General features: G+C 29.7%; 1 protein-coding gene across 7 annotated transcripts in view; it reads right to left on the bottom strand.

Annotated features, from left to right (window-relative positions):
* LOC141459166 (uncharacterized) overlaps positions 1–12,266 on the bottom strand; it is a 481,720-nt gene that overhangs the window by 122,921 nt on the left and 346,533 nt on the right. For 2 of the 7 annotated variants that reach the window (XM_074137888.1, XM_074137886.1), the window contains exon 1: positions 8,305–8,481. The exons of 4 other annotated variants lie outside the window; for them this stretch is intronic. The gene's annotated coding sequence lies outside the window, so the exon portion shown is untranslated. Of the gene's footprint in view, positions 1–8,304; positions 8,486–12,266 lie in introns of those variants that run through there. One more of the 7 variants, XM_074137890.1, reaches the window with a different exon arrangement.

Here is a 12,266-nt window from a genome sequence, read left to right as displayed (position 1 = left end):
GTTAATTTTAAGTTAATGCACGTGATAAGTTTCCTCGAATTGACTTGTTAGCGGTTAGTAGTTACTTTTTCTTGTTAATTTTAAGTTAATGCACGTGATAAGATTCCTCGAATTGACTTGTTAGCGGTTAGTAGTTACTTTTTCTTCTTAAGTTTAAGATAATGCACGAGTTAAGATTTCTCGAATTGCAACTTATTTAACTTAATTAACTTAGTCTTTATCACATCAAAAAGGTTCAGAAATAAATTCCTGAAAACAATTTGGAGGAACCAAGAAAGCTAATTTTGAACTTATAGTCGATTAAAAAGAAAAGATTAAAGTATACATTAAAAAAGTTATTTAAAAAAATAATAAAATTTGAGAAAACCAAGGAAAGTAATACAAAACATTTAATCGATTAAAAAGAAAAGATTAAACAACACTTCAAATGGCTTAGAAATCAGCACCAAACAAATATCTGGGGATACAATGAATGATTATACAACGCATTTGGTACTTATAGTCCATCGTAAAGAAAAGATTGAAGGATGCAACAAAAAAGTTTAGAAATCAATTCCTAAATAAACTAGTGGAAACCAAGAATGCTAATTTTGAACTTATGAGTCGATTAAAATGAAAAGATCAAAGAATAAATCAAAAAGGATTATAAATCTATTTCGGGAAACAAAGAAGCTAATTTAGAACTATAGTCGATTAACAAGAAAAGATTAAAGAATACATTGAAAAGGTTTTGAGTTATTTCAATAAAACAATTTGAGGATACAAAGAAAAATAATCTTTAACTTTTAGTCAATTAAAAAGAGAATGTTAAAGAAGGCTTCAAAAAGGCTTAGAAAACAATTTGGGGAAACAAATCGATATTTTAGAACTTATATTCGATTAAAACGATAAGATTAAGAATGCATAAAAAAGATTTGGAAATCAATTTAAGTACTTCATGGAGTATTCAAAATTAAAGAATTAACCATCACTGAACGCAGTCAAGACGTAACATTAGTATTAATTTGTAAATAGTAATCAAGTGATAACATGCTATTTTCATGCAATAATAATAAATATATCAATGAAATTTAGAATAAGTAATGGATATTAAAAACTTACTGTGTTTAGAGAATATAAAGGTTCATCAGCAACTGAGTAGATCACCAGTCCAATAGCACTTGACACTAATTAAAATTATTCACAACACTATTCGCACTAAAACTCAATATCACGCACTAATTATAAATTAAACACAATTTATAAAATAGAACTTCACTTTATAAATCATTAATATTCACCTTAAAATCCATGGTGACAAAGAGATAACCAGTAACCAGTTAAAGTAGCCGCCGTTAATTGGCCAATCAGATCAGCTGGTAAATAATTTAAGCAGAGTGACCGACTTTTGTTAGTTTTTTCCGCCTTTACTTGCTATTCACAATCTATCGCAATAAATTGTAATTAGTGACTTTTTATTACATTTTATTTTTTCTAGATTATGAATGAAAATAAAAATTAAAAACAGCCGATCACTCTGTTTAGATAACCTTAATTTATCAGCTGATCGGCCTGGCCAGTTACCGGCGGCCATCTTTAACTCGTTGATTAACGTGATTTTTTAAATGTGAATATTAGTGCGTGTTTAATTGATGTTCGGTTTTATAAATTGTGTTTAAGTTATACTTAGTGCGTGAAATACAGTTTTAGTGCGAATATTGTTGTGAATTATTTTAAATAGTGTCAAGTGCTATTGGACTGGTGATCTATTGAGATTCTGATGAACTACATTTTTTAAACAAGGTAAGACTTTACTATCAATAACTTATTTTGAATATCAATTATTTTTTTTACAATTCTTGCATGAAAATAGCATGTTATTTCAGCATATTATCATTTAATTATTAAAAATTAATATAAGAAGTACGTGTTGTTTAATTGTTATGAAATGAATTCTTTGATCTTTTTCTTTCAAACAACTAGCGTTTTTGTTTTCCGAAAATGTTTTCTAATTCATAAAATTAGATGATTTATACTTTTAATCTTTTCCATTTAATCCAGGATAAGTTCTAAATTAACGGTTTGTTTCCCCAAATTGTTTTCTAAGCCTTTCAAAGAATTCTTTGGTCTTTCCTTTTTAATCGAATATAGGTTCGAAATTAGCATTCTTTGTATCCCCAAATTGTTTTTGGAATTGGTTTTTTATTTCTTTTTATTGTATTCTTTAATCTTCCTTTTTTAATCGACTTTAAGTTCTAAATTTTGTTTTCTAATCTTTTTTTTTTATGTATTCTTTAATTTTTTCTCCTTAATTGAGTATAAATCCTATATTAGCATTCTTTGTATCCCCAAATTGTTTTACTTCTAAACATCTTTCCTTTTTATTCGACTATAGGTTCGAAATTAGCATTCTTTGTATCCCCAAATTGTTTTACTTCTAAACATCTTTCCTTTTTATTCGACTATAGGTTGGGAATTACCATATATGGTTTCCACAAGTTGATTTTTGGAATAATTTTTTAATCATTTTTGATGCATTCTTTAGTCTTTAATTCTTATTTGACATTAAATCTTGAACTAGCATTCTTTGTTTCCCCAAATTGTTTTACTTCTAAACATCTTTCCTTTTTATTCGACTATAGGTTCGAAATTAGCATTCTTTGTATCCCCAAATTGTTTTACTTCTAAACATCTTTCCTTTTTATTCGACTATAGGTTGGGAATTACCATATATGGTTTCCACAAGTTGATTTTTGGAATAATTTTTTAATCATTTTTGATGCATTCTTTAGTCTTTAATTCTTATTTGACATTAAATCTTAAACTAGCATTCTTTGTTTCCCCAAATTGTTTTACTTCTGAACATCTTTCCTTTTTATTCGACTATAGGTTCGAAATTAGCATTCTTTGTATCCCCAAATTGTTTTACTTCTAAACATCTTTCCTTTTTATTCGACTATAGGTTGGGAATTACCATATATGGTTTCCACAAGTTGATTTTTGGAATAATTTTTTAATCATTTTTGATGCATTCTTTAGTCTTTAATTCTTATTTGACATTAAATCTTAAACTAGCATTCTATGTTTCCCCAAATTGTTTTTCGGAATGGATTTTTAGTTAAAAATCGTCATTAAAAATCGTTATTTTTAATAGTTTATTCTTTAATTATTCCTTTTTATTCGACTATAGGTTGGAAATTGGCATTCTCGGTTTCCCAAATAGACTTATAGAATTTATTTTTAAACTTTTTTGAAAAATTCTTCAATGTTTTTTATTTTAACCAATATTTGTTCCAAATTAGCGTTTTTGTTTCTTTAAATGCCTTTAGGATATATTCTTTATTATTTTACTTTTATTCCGCGATAAGTTCAAAATAAGTATTTTTATTCTTTAAATTGTTTTCTAAGCCTTTAGGATATATTCTTTATTATTTTACTTTTATTCCGCGATAAGTTCAAAATAAGTATTTTTATTCTTTAAATTGTTTTCTAAGCCTTTAGGATATATTCTCTATTATTTTACTTTTATTCCGCGATAAGTTCCAAATAAGTATTTTTATTCTTTAAATTGTTTTCTAAGCCTTTAGGATATATTCTTTATTATTTTACTTTTATTCCGCGATAAGTTCAAAATAAGTATTTTTATTCTTTAAATTGTTTTCTAAGCCTTTAGGATATATTCTTTATTATTTTACTTTTATTCCGCGATAAGTTCAAAATTAGTAAATTTTGTTTCCCCAAATTGTTTTCTGAATCGGTATCAAATACTCTTTGGTGTATTTTTTATTTTTAATCTATTATAAACTCCTTAACAAAAACTTACAGTTTAAAAAGTTAAGTATAAGGGTTGATTAAACGCCAAAAGGTACACAAATCAGCAAGTACCCAACATTTCATTAATACTTCATTGATATTATTTAAGTAATTTTACCGCATTAATTTTCATTAATATTTTTTAAGAATTTATTAGATGTCACATACCCTTATGCTGGCCATTTTCATCTACAAAATATTTGTTCAAGTAGCACACCATTTAACTTAGATTGACTGTAATATCTATTTATCTATAATAATCAAACTATTAATTACAGGTGAAAAAGAAAACGTTATAAAAAATAAAAAAATATGAGGCTAAAAAATTCATAAACTTTTTTAAAAATTGCTTACACCAACATACATCAATGATTTTATTTATTTATTTTTATTTTTAAATAAAAATCGTCGGTTTAAGTTCATTCTTCGATTAAAGTAATTGTTATTTTATGAAGTAGTCAAACGTTTATAATAATAGGTAATAATTATCTGGCTTTATCGCAAATAATATAGTTTTCTTCAATTACATTCTCCATCTAGGTGTTCTTCCCACAATGTTGTGTATATGTAATATAAAATAAATAAGATATGCATATTTTTAGGACAGCTAATTATTCCAGTATTTTACTATAAGTAAAATTAGGGGAACTAAATTAAATTACAATTGAGAAATGAATAAATAATGTTGAATAATCTACTTGTTATTAACTGTGTGTTATTTGTCCTCACGAATATTTCGGTAAGACGAATTCAAGACTGAAATATTGTTTTAAATCCTCCGTGATTCAAATTTAAACAGTAGCCGACTCTAAATTTGTCTTTTTCTAATTTAACATGCATGTATATGTGACAACTTCAGAATAAAGGGCACATTAAAGAGAAATCAGAAGAATAATTTGGAATAGAGTTAAAATAAAGTACCTATTTATACGAAGATATAATATACATTTTATCACAATTATAACTATTTTGTAGATGAAAATGGCCAGCATAAGGGTATGTGACATCTAATAAATTCTTAAAAAATATTAATGAAAATTAATGCGGTAAAATTACTTAAATAATATCAATGAAGTATTAATGAAATGATGGGTACTTGCTGATTTGTGTACCTTTTGGCGTTTAATCAACCCTTATACTTAACTTTTTAAACTGTAAGTTTTTGTTAAGGAGATTTTTGTACCTTTTGGATAGATTTTCCTTTTTGTCTATTAGCAAAGTTACGTCTGCTTTACAGATTTTTTTAAAATTTGGAATAAGCTATTCTATCATTATAACCTGATAAGGTGTTAAATCGGAACCGTAACTACCACTGGAGAGATCTTTTTAAAGAATGGTTATAGTTGCGGTCCCCAAACCATCCTCAATAACCATTTTTTTGAGAAATCGTTTTGAATAAAATAGGAAGGTATTTGTACGTAAATAGCAAAATTAAACTGCGATTTCAGTACTTCCTTTTAAGAGGAGCAAGAAAAATAAACTGCGATTACAGTACTTCTCCCTAAAAGGCAAAGATTTTGAATCGAACGACAATTCATTGATGTAAATCGGTTCACTCATTGATAATTTTAACGATTGCAGTACTTCCTCTTGGTAGGTGTAAGAGCATGAAGGCACTTCACAGCCACGTAGAGGAGCTTTAATCACTTCTTCGTGCTAAATTTTATCAAAATCGGACTAAGCTTTGTAGAAATATTGGTAATAATAGTTTTAGAAAGGGCCTTATTTGGGTGGGGCGAACTCCCCTCCTTATGAGGCATAGCGTCGAGACTTTTAAAGTACAAATCTGTACAAAATTTCGATTCGAATGACACTTCATTCATGAAAATCGGTTCACGTGTCGATAATTTGAAACGATTGCTATACTTCCCCTTAACAAGTGTAAGAGCAGATCGTCGCTATAATGCGTAGGGGAGCCCTAACCCTATCATCCTACCAAATTTTATCAAAATCGGGCCAAGATTTACAGAGAATTTAGAAATAATAATTTTAGAGGGGGCCTTACATAAAGGGGGCTAACCCCTCTCCCATTCGATGTACAGCGTCGAGACCCACAAAAGGCACATCTACATAAAATTCCGAATCGAATGACACCTCATTCATGAAAATCGGTTCACGCGTTTAGGCGCTACGCAGTTTACAAAAAAGGTAACAACAACAAGAAGAAGAAGAAGAAGAAGAACAACAATTTTTGAAAAAGCCGTTTTTGCTCATTTTTGGCAACTTTTTTCTCGAAACCTATTAGATCTGGGTGGTTGCAAAAAAATTACAGTTATAAAGGAGGGTTTGGAGTAAGATTTAAAGAAAATTTGGGAATTTTATCTTTTATAGAAAAATAGAAAAAAATTGTCAAAGTTGGGTGTTTTTCAACGTTACGCTTTTTCGTGCAGTTTTTGATGGTCAACCCTTATACAACTGTCCTACCGGACAGTTTTAATTCAAAATAAGCATTTTTATTTTGAACTATTTTTAATAAGTTATTTTCCTTTTTATGCGACTATAGTTAAAAAATTAGCATTCATTCATTCCACAAATTCATTTATAAAATTTTTTGATGTGCACATAAATCTTTTCTTTTTATTCCAGTATAAGTTCTAATTAAGAATAATTATTTATATTGCTTATAAGTTATACTAAAACTGTCCGATGGGACAGTTGTGTAAGGGTTGACTGACAAAAACTGCACGAAAAATTTGCAAGAAAATTTCTAATTTGATAATTTTTCTTTATTTTTCCATAAAAGATAAATTTCCCAAATTTTCTTTGAAATCTTGGGCAAATCCTCGTTTATAAGAATATTTTTTTTTTTTATTCCGGTGATTTTTGCGCTCAAAATTGTCAAGTTTCAACAAATATACATCATGTAGAATGATTAATAGATTGTCCACTTATTGCGAAACTTGGAATTTGTCGGTTAATCTTGATAAGTCGAAGTTTATGGTTTTCAGTCGAGGAGGGAAATTAGCCAGGAATGGGAAGTGGTACTTTAACGGAACGGAAATAGAAGTAGTCAAACAATATAAATATTTGGGGTGTTTGGTTAACTCCACAATTAGCTTTCCAACACCACTTGGAAGATCGACTTCGAGCGGCTAAAGCAAGTATTATGGCGAATTACAGTAACGTATTCAATAAAAATGGTGTACCGATTTCAGTTAAATTTGAAATGTTAAAATGCAGTAGCTAGAGCCATAGTTAGTTATACCGCGCAGACTTAGGCGTTCTTCTGGAATGATATAATAGAAAGTTTAAATACAATTTTTCATTAAAAGATTGTTTCTGTTGCCAAAAAAAAACACGCCCAGTTATGTTATATACTTGGAGGTCGGGTTTGACACCTATATTCGTTTTTACACTGAGCTTACATTATCGCTACATCCGGAAAGTGCTTACTTTACCAATATAAACGATTACCAAAGATTTTAGCAGAACAAATTATAAGAGAAAAAATATTTTAGTTTAAAGAATTTAATGATATTTGTCAAAGGCACGATATGGAACTTATAAATTATGACAGTGGAGGTTGAACATCATTTTGAGGTTTTAGTATAGAAAATAAAACAGTCCTTTAAAAGAAATTTGTTGGCTAAAGCTGCGAATTTAACTTTTCATTGTTTTGTATAAAGAGTTAATTATAGATTTGGGTCAAAATCATTACAATAAAGATGCAAACAAGTTACACTTTATGCAAACTATAATGAAATTTAGGGAGCAGCTAATAAATTTAAACTATAGAGTGGGTCGTAAAAGCGAGAGTCACCTCTGTTCAATGTGTAATCTCAAAGTAGTTGGAAGATTTATTTCATGCTGAATGTCCAGTTCTTAAAGTATTTAGAATCCGGTGGTTTAATAAGAAAACGTTAACTAGAACTGAAATAATTAGTTACCTGAATGGGCAGAATAATAGTTTTAAGCGCCTTTATTGGTACCACTTGGAGGCGGCTAATTACAGACAGTTTTTGATTTCTAACTACAATTTTTAAATTTACTTTAAGGTTTTGCGGATTTAAATAATTGATTTAAATTTGTTAATATTATGTTTGCAATTGCTATTTTAATTTTCTGTAATAAAGAATCTTTTTGTTTTTTGTAATAAAAATAAGAAACTAAGTTTTCATAGATGAAAAATATTTGTATGTATTTTTGTAAGTGAGGTCCAACCTCTGCAGACGGACATAACACAATGTCCATTCTAAGTTCATTATGTTTTGTATTATTTTGTATCATCATTAAATAAACACATTATTATTATTATTATACATCATTTAGATTGCAGTAAAGACAATTCTACCAATGATCGCACTTTAATTTTTCAAATAAACGTTATACTATTATTCGTTACAAAGATTTTTGGTTTTATATTTAGGTGGCTATTTATCAGCCAGTCACAATTGAATTGTGGAATTCTTTTTTCTAATCTATTAAATTAGATTTACAGATTTCGCAAAGGTGTAAAATTTTATTTCACTGCATACAAAAAAATATATATATATTTCTGTACATTGTACATACCTTATGCTTCATTTTCCATAACACTTTTAACATACTTGCTGCACAAACTTGCAGATACTTATTTAAATTCACATTAATCTGGACAAAGTAGCGAATAATAAAGTACACAGTATAGGCACATTTCATCTGAACTCTTGTCACATCATAATTGGGATACAATAATAACAATGTTACCAACAATACACGGACAAGAGTGGGAGAAACAGCATAATAGTAGGGATACAATTTCCAGTCATCCCCTATCTATGTGGTTCATAGTGCAATGATTATGTCCTTAACATTCTGTGACTTATTTTCTTTTTTTCATTTTTTGCTTTGTGACTTACTTTTGACATTTTTTTACTGCGACTTTTTTTCTCCCAGTATTTCTTTTATCCCCTTTCTAACAAATATATCGTTACTTTACACACAAGTATGGGTCTCCATCACCACTACCTATCTCCCACTCCTTCCAAAAACTGTTGACCATCCCTACTCTTCTGATGCCCACCACTGCAGCTCTGCCTGGCGGCTAGTATTTGCATTGCTGGAAGTTTATTTAAAACTACTTTGTAGTGATGGGCAGAGCGAGTCCGCGTTTGGAGTCGTTGGATTTGAATCGGTTCCAGGGTTGGAATCGATTCCAACAACTCGTTCACTGATTCCAGTCTGTACTTACCCTATGTATTAGTACAAATGTCACGCATTGTAATTAAATAAATCATTAAAAGTTAGCTTTTCCAGTTAATAACAAAACTATATTTCTTTAACACACATTAAGTAGTTCCCTAATTTCCAATTGATCTGATAAATATAAAATTAACAACGTAACCAAATATTAACAAAAATAGGCTAGTCAAATATAAAAATTAAAGCAACTGCAGTTTTGTCGTTATCTAGCTTGACCACCGGAGTTAACTTGATTCAAGAAGAAAAACGCAAATGGGTAGGAAATTATTCCCATAAAAAAAAATTATAACCCTTCAAACAAAATGATAATTACTCATAAAGAAAGAAATATTTATTTACTATGAATTAATATCAAGCTTTTAAAATAGCTTATTATTTTACAAAAAGAAAAAGCTGTGTGCCAAATCTTTAACTTAGCGGCTGGACGCTCTTTCTCTTATCTTCATTGGCGAAAGTTAAATGGTGTACATGTCATGACGACGATCAAAGTAATACTGAGCTAAAAAATAGTATTACCTAACTGGTTTACTTACTGCTGTATCCCTCCCACTCTATCACCTATTTCACAAACATTCGTCGATTGGAAGTAGGTTTTAGTTAAATATTTGTTTCATTTGAAAACAAAAAACATTATAACGCTTTCTCAAGATGTTTTTAAGTTTTAAAAATTTGTTTTTGTCCATTACTCTCGTAAAATACGAAGAATTTCAAATAAAATATAATGTACAAACACAAATGATCTAGAATGCAGGTGGAGTCAGTCGTCGTTGTCATGGTGATGGAACCGTTTAACGACTCCGGTTCCAGCTCCAGCATTTTCTATTGGCTAGATTCAGTGAACGAAAAAATGGAACGAGTCCGGTTTCAAAAGGATTTAAATCACTCCGGATTTGACTCCACCAATTCCAGTGGATTTAACCAATGAAATTGCTGGTGTTGGGCCGGAGTCGTTAAACGGTTCCATCACCATGACAACGACGACTGACTCCACCTGCACTGCATTGCTTTTTAATTAATGAGATGGGTGTGCCTGGTGTTTCTTTGCAAGGTTCGCTATATTGGGTACGAAATTATTTTTCCTTCGACTCCCTGTCTTAGATCGACCCCTACTTTTGTTTAGAAATTAACAAAATAATAAAATGAATATTATTTTAGAATTGATATTCTAAAAAAACCTTCCAACTTATTTTATTCTTCAAGCATCAGTATTTAAGCTCGCCAGGTTTTGTATTTTGGTGTGGATTCCTCTTACAAGTTGGAATGTGTCAGTGAACTTCTACATAGTAGCCTTAAGTCAGTTTTATTTTAGTGTAAACGACTACAGTATTAATTATTTTCATTTTAATTTGCCTCAATTTTTTGGGGCGGGGCGGAATCACTTTTTTTTAAAATAGGGATTTGAATCAACTCGTTCCACCATCGGACTCGTTCCAGTGGAACGAGTCCGCTCTAATAGCCCATCACTACTACTTTGTCCTTGTCATAACCTTTGTCCATGTACTAACCACGTTTGAAGTAAAACAGTAAAAGAAAAACGAGTGGTTTGTTCAATACAAGTTATTTTTATTTTCTGAAAAACAGTTCCAACGCTTTGCTCTAATTTTGAGTTACGAACTTCACAGATACAGCACTTTTATTTGGTTTGTTTATTATTATTATTATTATTATTATTTTTATACAAGGTGTACACGGAGGAGTGGTCGAAAATTCGGGAGGTGATTCAGCAGCTCAAATGTAACAAAAAATATTCTATTCACTTTGGCCCAATTCTCAATAGTGTCCAAGATATTTGCATTTTTAATTTTTCCGTCGATATTACGTGTTTTCCGCCATAAAAACGGCCGTAACTTTTCTATCCTTTATCCTACAACAAATCTGAGTATTCCAAACGAAAGAGCATTAAATTTCCTATAAATATGCTTAACCCAGAGCCTCAAAATGTTTCTTATCAACAATGAAATGTTTACTTTAATGTCTAAACAATTCGTTCGTTCTCTATGATTTTTGTTAAAATTTTCAACTGTATTTATTCAATGATTAATGAATCAAGGAGCTGCATAATTTAAGAAAAAATTGCGCATTTATTGAGCTTCAAGACCATATGGATCTTTTTGGTTTTTAATAAAACACTACCCCGAACAGAGGGGGTGTAGATGCAGAAAACTGGGATGTTGCGTAACCGACTTTTCACTAGTAATTTACTCAAATGTCAATTTTTGGAGAAGGAACAAAAAGAAAAGTAACCATTTTAGTTTTTAACAATTATTATTTAATAAAACGGAAGTAAAAATTAAAGTAGCAATAAAACGCAGAAGTGAAAAAGTATAATAGGCAGGTGCTTAGCTAAAATTGCTACAAAAATTGTTCGAACTATTCAAACAAGGAAGTGGGAAAGAATTGTGGCAAATTTTTAGTTTTTGACTACAATTGTTTGTGCAACATATTTTAACGACATAATGGAGGTTTTTTTCCATCAAAGTTAATTAATAATAATTCAAAACTGATCAATTTTTTAAGAAGGAACAAAAAAAATATAACTATTTTATTTTTGAATTATTATTAATTAATTAACTTTGATGAAAAAAAAAAACCTCCATTATGTCATTCAAATAAGTTGCACAAACAATTGTAGTCAACTACTGCGTTTTATTGCTACTTTATTTTTTACTTCCGTTTTATTAAATAATAATTGTGAAAAACTAAAATGGTTACTTTTCTTTTTGTTCCTTCTCCAAAAATTGACATTTGAGTAAATTAGTAGTGAAAAGTCGGTTACGCATCTTCACAGTTCTCTGCATTTACACCCCTCTGTTCGGGGTAGGGTTTTATTAAAAACCAAAAAGATCCATATGGTCTTGAAGCTCAATAAATGCGCAACTTTTTTCTGAAATTATGTGACTCCTTGATTCATTAATCATTGAAAAAAATGCAGTTGAAAATTTTAACAAAAATAATCTAGAACGAATTTTTTAGACATTAAATTAAAAATTTCATTGTTTATAAGAAACGTTTTGAGGCTCTGGGTTAAGCTGATTTATAGGGAATTTAATGCTCTTTCGTTTGGAATAAGCAGATCTGTTGTAGCATAAAGGATAGAAAAGTTACGGCCGTTTTTATGAGCGAAAAAACGCGAATATCGACGGAAAAGTTAAAAAATGCAAATATCTTGGACACCATTGGGAATCGGGCCAAAGTGAATAGAATATTTTTTGTTGCATTTGAACTGCTGAATCACCTCCCGAAGTTTCGAGCACTCCTCCGCATACACCCTGTATACATATACAAGTTGAAAG

Source organism: Rhodnius prolixus, unplaced genomic scaffold (assembly GCF_049639745.1).
Source record: "Rhodnius prolixus isolate KJV_2025 unplaced genomic scaffold, Rpr scaffold_11, whole genome shotgun sequence".
Taxonomy (NCBI): Eukaryota; Metazoa; Arthropoda; class Insecta; order Hemiptera; family Reduviidae; genus Rhodnius; species Rhodnius prolixus.
Note: the sequence above shows the minus strand (reverse complement) of the source record. Positions and strands in the feature narration are given on the sequence as shown.